The 9,349-nt window shown below is 34.9% G+C and overlaps 1 pseudogene; it reads right to left on the minus strand.

The window, feature by feature from the left end:
- Positions 1–370: 370 nt before the first annotated feature.
- Positions 371–6,482, minus strand: LOC125809829 (putative F-box protein At1g20657; annotated as a pseudogene).
- Positions 6,483–9,349: the final 2,867 nt, after the last annotated feature.

Consider the following 9,349-nt stretch of genomic DNA (forward strand, 5'->3'; position numbering starts at 1 on the left):
GATCATAGTAACAGAAGATTCTCCCTCTGAGATCATAGTATCTTTCGCATGATGCGTCTGTTGTGCTTCAATAAAAATAGTTAAGATAGCAGACTACTGCAACTTTGGTCCATGATTATAAGGCCATATTGTTCCATATTGGGACTAAAGCAAATAATTTCAACAAACAAACAAATGAAGACCAGTTCAAATCATGCATTATGCCAAACCCGAAGCCCAGGTTTTGCGATACCCTTGGTTGTTGTAGTCAACAGTGAGGTTAGCCACACTGTCCTCATATTTTACACTAAAATCTTATAGGCTTGATATCCAGATGCAAAAAAAGAACCTATGAATTGCAAAAATTCTCAAATAGAAAGAGATTTAATTTCTACATAACTAGTCTTTCTATATAACTACAAATGCCTATGATGCGGTGGTTCTTACGAAGCCCGTTGATTTCTAATTTTCTCCAACTCTGTCTCGTGACATCATAACACAAACATAAAGCACCAGACTTTAAATTCGTACTGAATAAAATCTCCCCATCACAAAACGTGCATGATAATCTGACATGGGGTATGACTTCTTGTTGTATATTCTTCCATGTAGAAGGAAACTGAATGGTATAACTCTTCCATTCTTCTTCTTTTCGAGTTTGTTCTAAAACAAACAAGTGGATATATTCATATGAGCATATTTAATAATCAATGACAACTAGTTTACCCTTCGACTCTAATAACTCGTAAGACCACCCATATTGAGAGACATCCCTCAATGCAATAAGTTTGGAATTTTCAGTTTTAACATCAAATGCAGCTATAGCAAATCCTCTATGGAAAACAAACTTATAGATAACTCCATTGATGCAAATCCTGGGCTTGTAAAGAATAGTGGAGGGAATGTGTTTAGTCTCTCTCCATGACTTGTTGCGAAAGCCGAATATATAGAGAGTGATGAAATCACAACTGCTATATCTAAAGGTATCTAATAAATAGTAGATGAGACAACAATAAAAAGATCACCAAGAATTAACGAGGTTCGGTAAACTTTTGTTTTCTTTTGCCTACTCCTCGAACATAAACAACCAATATTTATTTCACTCTAAAAGAGTACAAGTGAAATATTACAAGAGAGAAAGAAGATTAAATGCCTTTGAAGATGAGAAGGCAAGTGAGAGGTGTGTCACAAATGAATTAGGAACTACCTATTTATAGGAGTGAATTATTCCTATTGATGTCATCCATGACATCACAATGTGTCAAAATGTCAAGATTTACCTTGTGAAACCATTTTATGGTTCATCTAAATTTCACCTGCAAAAGATATTATCTTGACTTTTGTAACAATGAAAAATTATCTTCCTAACTACCAAATCTTCACATTAATTCATCTTTGAATCTTGTCAAATTTAACAAATCTCCACCTTGGCAAGATTCTCCATTTTCAACTTTCTCTCAACAACTTTTGATTGTGTCTTCAACCTCAATCTTTAATGTTCAACAATGTTGATCAAGTTCAAACAATGTTGAAACTTGACCGCAGTCACCACTTGTGTCAACATATCGGCAGGATTATCCGTAGTATGAATTTTCTGCACTGTGACTCCACCTTCTTCTATGATGTCTCGTATGAAATGATATCGGACATCAATGTGCTTCGTCCTTGCATTATAAACTTGATTCTTTACTAATGACTAGCACTTTGACTATCACAAAATATTGTGATTCCTTCTTGTCCAATAACAAGCTCTCTAAACAATCTTTGAAGCTAAATTGCCTCATTTGCAGGCTCTGTAATTGCCATATACTCTGCCTCAGTGGTAGACAAAGCAACTGCTGACTGCAAAGTAGACTTCCAACTAACTGGTGTGTTTGCAATAGTGAAAACATAACTAGTAGTTGATCTTCGTTTGTCCAAATCACATGCATAATCTGAGTCACAATATCTAACAAGATATTGACTATCTTTATGCTCATAAACCAAGCCAATATCTGCAGTATTATAAATATACTGTAGAATTCATTTTATAGCCTACCAATGATCCTTTCCAAGATTATGCATGTACCTGCTTACAACTCCAACAACGTGTGAAATATCTGGCCTTGTGTAAACCATTGCATACATCAAGCTACCACCAGCATTCACATATGGTACTCTTGACATATATTCTCGTGCAATTTCATTCTTTGGCTACATAACATCACTAAGCTTAAAATGAGGAGCAAGCAGAGTGCTAACCGACTTCGTTTTCTCATTCATGCCAAATCGATTTAGTACCCTCTTCAAATATTCTTTCTGAGATAAAAAAAGCTTCTTTGAATGTCGATCTTTTTTTATCTTCATGCCAAGAATCCTCTTTGCCTCACCCAAATCCTTCATCTCAAACTCATTTTTTAGTTGAATATTTAGCTTCTCAATTTCCTCTTGACTTTTAGAAGCTATCAACATATCATCAACATATATGAGAAGATATATAAAGGAATCGTCTTCAAGCTTGTGCAAATACACACAATGATCGTATTTGCTTCTTATGTACCTTTGCTGCAACATAAACTTGTCAAATCGTTTGTACCATTGTCTAGAAGATTGTTTCAATCCATACAACGATTTTTCAAGTTTGCACACCATATTTTCTTTTCCATCAACTTTGAATCCTTCTGGATGAGTCATGTAGATTTCCTCTTCCAAGTCTCTATGTAAAAATGCAGTTTTTACATCCAACTGAACTAGTTCCAAATTCAACTGTGCTACCAAAGCCAACAAAACTCTAATGGAGGAGTGTTTCACAACTGGAGAAAATACCTCATTATAGTCAATTCCCTCCTTTTGAGTGTATCCTTTGGCCACCAATCTTGCTTTGTAGCGAACATCTTCTTGGTTAGGAAATCATTCTCTCTTTGCAAATACCCATTTACACCCAATTGCTTTCTTGCCATCCGGGAGATTGGCCAATTTCCATGTATGATTCTGATGAAGGGACTACATTTCTTCATCCATGGCAAACCTCTACTTAGCTTCTTCTGAACTTTGGACTGTATCTTTATAAGTGGTAGGAATGTCATCCGCTGCAATTGAGTCCGCACAAGCCACCACATCTATGAGTCGAGCAGATTTTCTTATTGTCCTTTTTGGCTTGCTGGTTGCTATTGATTCAAGTTGTGGTTGAGGTTCTTGAGATGGAACCTCCCTTTCGACTGACTCTTCTTCCAGAGGAAAAACTTCTGTTGTTTCCTCATTTGATCCATGTGTTGGGAAAATTATCTTTCCCTAAAACTCCACATACTTTGAAGCACCATCAGTTTGTTTGACTTCTTCAACTGTTACCTTATTTGTCAAGGCAGATTCATCAAAGGTAACATCCCTGCTGAAAATAATTTTTCTTGTCTCTAGACACCATAAATGATATCTCTTGACTCCAGAAGTAATTCCCATAAATAAAGTTTTTTTTGCTCTTGGGTCCAATTTTGACTCTCTTACATGATAATATGCAATTGAGCCAAATACATATAAAGAACCATAATCTTCAGCAGGTTTTCCATACCATTTTTCTAATGGTGTCTTCCTACCTATAGTAGCAGATGGTAGACGATTAATGAGGTGGCATGCATATGTTATCGCCTCAACCCAAAATTCTTTGCCCAAGCCAGCATTGGACAACATACACCGAACCTTCTCCAGCAAAGTTCGGTTCATGCGTTCTACCACTCCATTTTGTTGTGGTGTATTTCTGACGTTGAAATGTCTGACGATGCCATTTTCCTCTCAAATTTTCTGAAAAAGATCATTTTTGTATTCTCCACCATTGTCTGTGTGAAGACACTTGATCTTTTTGCCACTTTGAGTTTCTATCATCGCCTTCCATTTGAGAAAAATTCCCCATACTTCATCTTTTGTTTTCATCGTATACAACCACAGTCTTCGGGAAAAGTCATCAACAGAGGTTACAAAATAGTGTTTCCCACCTAATGAAGGTGTTTTGGAAGCACCCCAAACATCTGAATGAACATAATCCAAAATACCTTTAGTATTATGGATAGTTGTTCCAAATTTAACCCTTGTTTGCTTTCCCTTGACGCAATTCTCACAAAACTCCAAGTTACAAGTTTTTACTCCTTTTAGCAATCTTTGATCTAATAAAGTTTTCAAGGATTTTCCTCCGGCATGTCCCAAACACATATGCCACAGCTTGGTCATTTATACCTCCTTGTCGTCATTAAATGTTGTTGTTGCTTTCCCAATCATTGTACTACCTTGATAGTGGTACATGTTATTATTTCTTCAAATTGCCTTCATTACCACCAGCGCACCGGAGCATATTCTCATTACGCCATTATTTGCAATGACTTTGAATCCCTTTGACTCTAGGGCTCTAACAGAAATAAGATTTTTCTTCAAATTCGATACATACCGAACATCTATTAATTTTTGGTCAATCCATCATGATTCCTTAATCGAATTGAACCAACACCATATGCGGTAAGAGGATTGTTGTTTGCGGTGTGAATAACTCCACATTCTCCTTCTTGTAAATCAACAAACCAATCCTTAGTGGGACACATATGATATCTACAAGCTGAGTCCATCAACCATACATCAGATGATTTGGATGGATCTGTTGTAACTAGTGAGTAAGTGGAGTTGTCACAATCAGCCACATTTGAATCCATGACAGCCTTCCCATTATTTGGTTTGGCTTTGCTTTTCAACTTTGGGCAGACTTTCTTCCAGTGCCCTTTTTCTCGGCAAAAGGCACATTCATCTTTGCTGAGTCTGGATCTTGACTTGGATCTCCCATTCTTCGTTCTCACATGATTTTGAGAACGACCTCTCACAATCAGAGATTTTTGTTTCTCCGCCCTTTTGTTTTTCTTTCTTTCTTTGTTCATAACTATATAAGGCAGAACAAACTTCTTTGAGAGATACTTCATCATTCCCATGCAGTAGAGTAGTTTCAAGGTGCTCGAACTCATCGGGAAGTGAATTTAACAACATTAAGGCCATATCTCCATCCGTAAAAGTCACGTCCATATTCCGCAAATCTGTCGCCAACTTATTAAAGTTGGTGATATGATCATTCATTGTGCTACCAGGAATATAAGTGAAGCGTAGTAGTCTTCTTTTCATGTAAAGTTTATTTTGACTGTTTTTCTTCAAGAATTTCTCCTTCAATGAATTTCATAATTTATGTGCAGATGCTTCCTTTATGTATGGATACTTTTGTTCTCTTGCTAAGTAAGATCGAATGGTACCGCAAGCAACACGGTTGATAATCTTCCAATATTCTTCTCCTACACCGTCTGGTTTCTTTTCTTCTATGGAAATATCTAGCCCTTGTTGAAAAAAAACATTAAGGACCTCGCCTTGCCACATTCCGAAATGTCCTGACCCGTCAAAATTTCAACTGCAAATTTTACATTTGACACAATTCGTGTCATAAGCGAAGATGTCAATGATGACGTATTATTGACATGCGATGTGGACTCATCATTTTTATTGTCTCCCATTTTTGCTACAAATACTATTTACTAGTTAACAATGCAAAGACAAAAGTAAATCTTTTCTAATGTGGAAGTTCAGACTGTGCTGCAACCACAAAGCATACTCAGATAATACCTTGGTTATGATACCAATTGTTGCGGAAGCCGAATATATAGAGAGTGATGAAATCACAACTGCTATATCTAAAGGTAGCTAATAAATAGTAGATAAGATAACAATAAAAAGAACACCAGGAATTAACGAGGTTCGGCAAACTTTTGTTTTCTTTTGCCTACTCTTCGGACACAACCAACCAATATTTATTTCACTCCAAAAGAATACATGTGAAATACTACAAGAGAGAAAGAAGATTAAATGCCTTTGAAGATGAGAAGGCAAGTGAGAGGTGTGTCACAAATGAATTAGGAACTACCTATTTATAGGAGTGAATTCTTCCTATTGATGTCATCCATGACATCACAATGTGTCAAAATGTCAAGATTTACCTTGTGAAACCATTTTATGGTTCACCTAAATTTCACCTACAAAAGATGTTATCTTGACTTTTGTACCAATGAAGAATTATCTTCTTAACTACCAAATTTTCACATTAATTCATCTTTGAATCTTGTCAAATTTAACATGACTCATCTATGCCTAAAGTGAAAACCCTGCTTTTTGTGTAACCTTGTTGAACATAAGTTGTTGTCGAAAGAACTTTGTACTTGTTTTCTTCTGGCTCAAAACCTAGTGAATAGTGACACCAAGAAAAACCTTCGAAACAAAACAAGAGTATATGTATGTTGTACCAGGTTGGCACTAGTTGTAGTAGCAAAACAAGTTAAGCTAGGATAAAAGGTTGTAGACCTCTGTGTTTAATGTCCATGAAGCGCGATTCCCGCACAGTTGGAAATATTTTCATGGATAAAGCTGAAACGTGCACCACCACCAGCCTCGGGAATTACTCGATTATAAAATGAAAAAGAAAATCTGAATTGAGAAAGCATAGCTATGTTAGTCATATTGTTGTCTATGCACAACATTAGCTTGAAAGTGTGAAGATGAATCCATCCATTCCCGAAGAAATGCTCATTGAAATATTCTCATGGCTTCCTGTTAAGTCTTTAATGTGTTTCAATTGTGGTAACAAATTCTTTAATTCTCTTATTTTCGAATCAAATTTTATCGATACCCATAGATGTCGATCTGTGACCCGTCCCAGTGGAACAAAATTTGTTTTCCACGCAAGAGAATTTTATTACACGTCTGTTCAGCAAAATAACATGAAAAAAACTCTGTTCAAATTCAGAGTTTTGATGCAATCCCATTCAATATCCCTTATTTGAATTGGCCTCGTTTTAATTGCATTAACGATTTATTTTGCATTTGGAAAATATTATTTAATCAACCTACTGCAATTTTTTAACCCTAGTACAAGAGAAGTATGATTTCTTCCTAGCCTAAATATGATTTTCTTCTTTGTTACTATTCGTTTGGTTTTGAGCCTGAAGAAAAAAAGTACAAAATTATTGCAACAACAAATCATGTTCGCAAAAGTTACATAAAGCACTGGGTTTTCATTTTAGGCAACGAATCATGGAAAGAGGTTAACAGTTCCCTTCATAATATGTGCAGGATATCCGAGGTTTACATCAATGGAGTTATCTATAAGTTTGCTTTCCATAATGAATTTGTTATAGCTAGATTTGATGTTAATTCTGAAAAGTTCAAATTCAGTGTATTAGGGAAAAACGCAACTCCCTGGTGCCATTACAAGTTAATAGAGGTGAAGGGTAAATTAGCAGTCATTCATCATTAAAAAAAGGCACACATGAATATATCCACTTGCTTGTTTTAGAACAAACTCGAAAAGAAGATGAATGGAAGAGTCATATCATTCAGTTTCCTTCAACATGGGAGGACATACAACAAAAAGTCGTATTATCATGCAAGTTTACGTCTTGTGATGGAGATCTTTTATTCACCGCGAATTTGAAGTCGGGTACTTTATGTTTCTGTTATGATGTCACGAGACAGAGTTGGAGAAAATTAGAAATTAAGGGGCTTCCTAAGAACTATGGAATCCAAGGCATTTGTAGTTACGTAGAAAGACTGGTTAGGTAGAAATTAAGTCTCTTTCCATTTGAGATTTTTTGGAATTCATATGTTCTTTTTATTGAATCATTTTGCAATTATTGGTTAATATATCCTAAATGTTGTACCTTTGTTGTTATTGGTACAAACATAGTTGAAGGAGCAGACACCAATACTGCAGGTTTTTAACCACATTACAGTCAGAGGCGCAGCTAGGTGGGGTTCATGGGTTCGGACGAACCCACTAGCTTTTTCGTAGACCATATATTTGTATTAGCAAATTAAATAAATATATGTATATTAACATGTGAACCCCCAAACAAAATTGATTTAGAACCTCCAAACTCCTAACCTTGGCTCCGCCTCTAATTACAGTTTATCCAACAAAATCGATCAATACCTCTGCTGCTAGCTTTCCCCACAATGTACTGATAAAGATAATAAGGTATTGCGGATGATACAACTAGTAAATACGTTCGAGGGGCGAATCCAAGATTTGAAGACTTCGGGTGCATCAATATTACCTTAGCTCAAATATAAATTACCTTACCTCAAATATAAGCTCTAAGATTAACTTAAAAAATAAAAATAATAAATAAACTCTAAGATAAATTTAAAAAATAAAAATAAGACTTCGGATGCACCAATATTACATAAGCTCTAAGATAAACTTAAAAAATAAAAACAATAAATAACCTCTAAGATAAACTTCAAAAGTAAAAACAATAAAATAGCGTTGTAGCTAGATTCGAACCCAGGTCTCGTGAGTGGTTTTTCTAGCTTGTTCCAACAACATAATGATAAACCTATACTCTTCATGGGTGCACATTTAATTATATCCTAATTTATGTCAGCTTTTCAAGATAGATATACACCTATTTACGCCTCTGTGTTCGACACTATCAATACTACTATTGAAGTAAAAAAATAATACAAAAATTTCTCATATCGAATTTGATGTGTCACGCTATGAATGGACTAACTGTGGATATGATGTTTGAATTCTTTATAATTACACTCTGAGCAATTGAAGGGATGTGGCAAATATAGATGGATTGAAATAGACAAGATTCAGCTTACTCGATTCCATTACATGCATCAATGCAATCGATAAAATCAAAAGTTATGTAAATTGACAATTTCACCATAGTTTAGGAGTGTTTCTATGTCTTATCTCGAAATAAAGAACTGTTACTATATTTTAATAACTCAACAATATCATCATATTTTATTACTAGTAAACGTGTACCTTAGTCTAATTATTTTTTATTGCACTGTGTTGTTCGAATATTTTAAATTATACTATCTTTAAAAGAGGTTAACAATTGTTCCTCGATAAAACATACTCACCTTCACTCCTCCCTAACCCTCTTAACCAAATTTATGTAAATAGAGACAACGAATTATGTAGTAATTATTAAAGAATTTTTATGTATTATATTTGTTTTAGCTACATTGTTCACTATTTAAAATTATTAGATTAATAATATTGATTTTATTAGCTTATAATTGACTCAGAGCCTGTTTGGGTTGGTTTAAAAGTTGGTCAAATCTATTTTTAAGTCATTTTTAGTATTTTGTGAGTGTTTGTCAAAGTTAAAAATAGGAATAATAGTCTGAAAAATACCTCAACTTTGGTCGGATTTGCTGTTGCGATACTCAATTTTCATGAGGACCTATTACCTCCCTAAACTATTTAATACCGTATTTTAAACATATATGTTTGCCCACGTGGACATAAAAAATAATGCAAAATTATAAATAGTAATGTGTCCACGTGGGCACATATATACCT

Source organism: Solanum verrucosum, unplaced genomic scaffold (genome assembly GCF_900185275.1).
Source record: "Solanum verrucosum unplaced genomic scaffold, falcon-dt-bn FXZP01000474.1, whole genome shotgun sequence".
Lineage (NCBI taxonomy): Eukaryota > Viridiplantae > Streptophyta > Magnoliopsida > Solanales > Solanaceae > Solanum > Solanum verrucosum.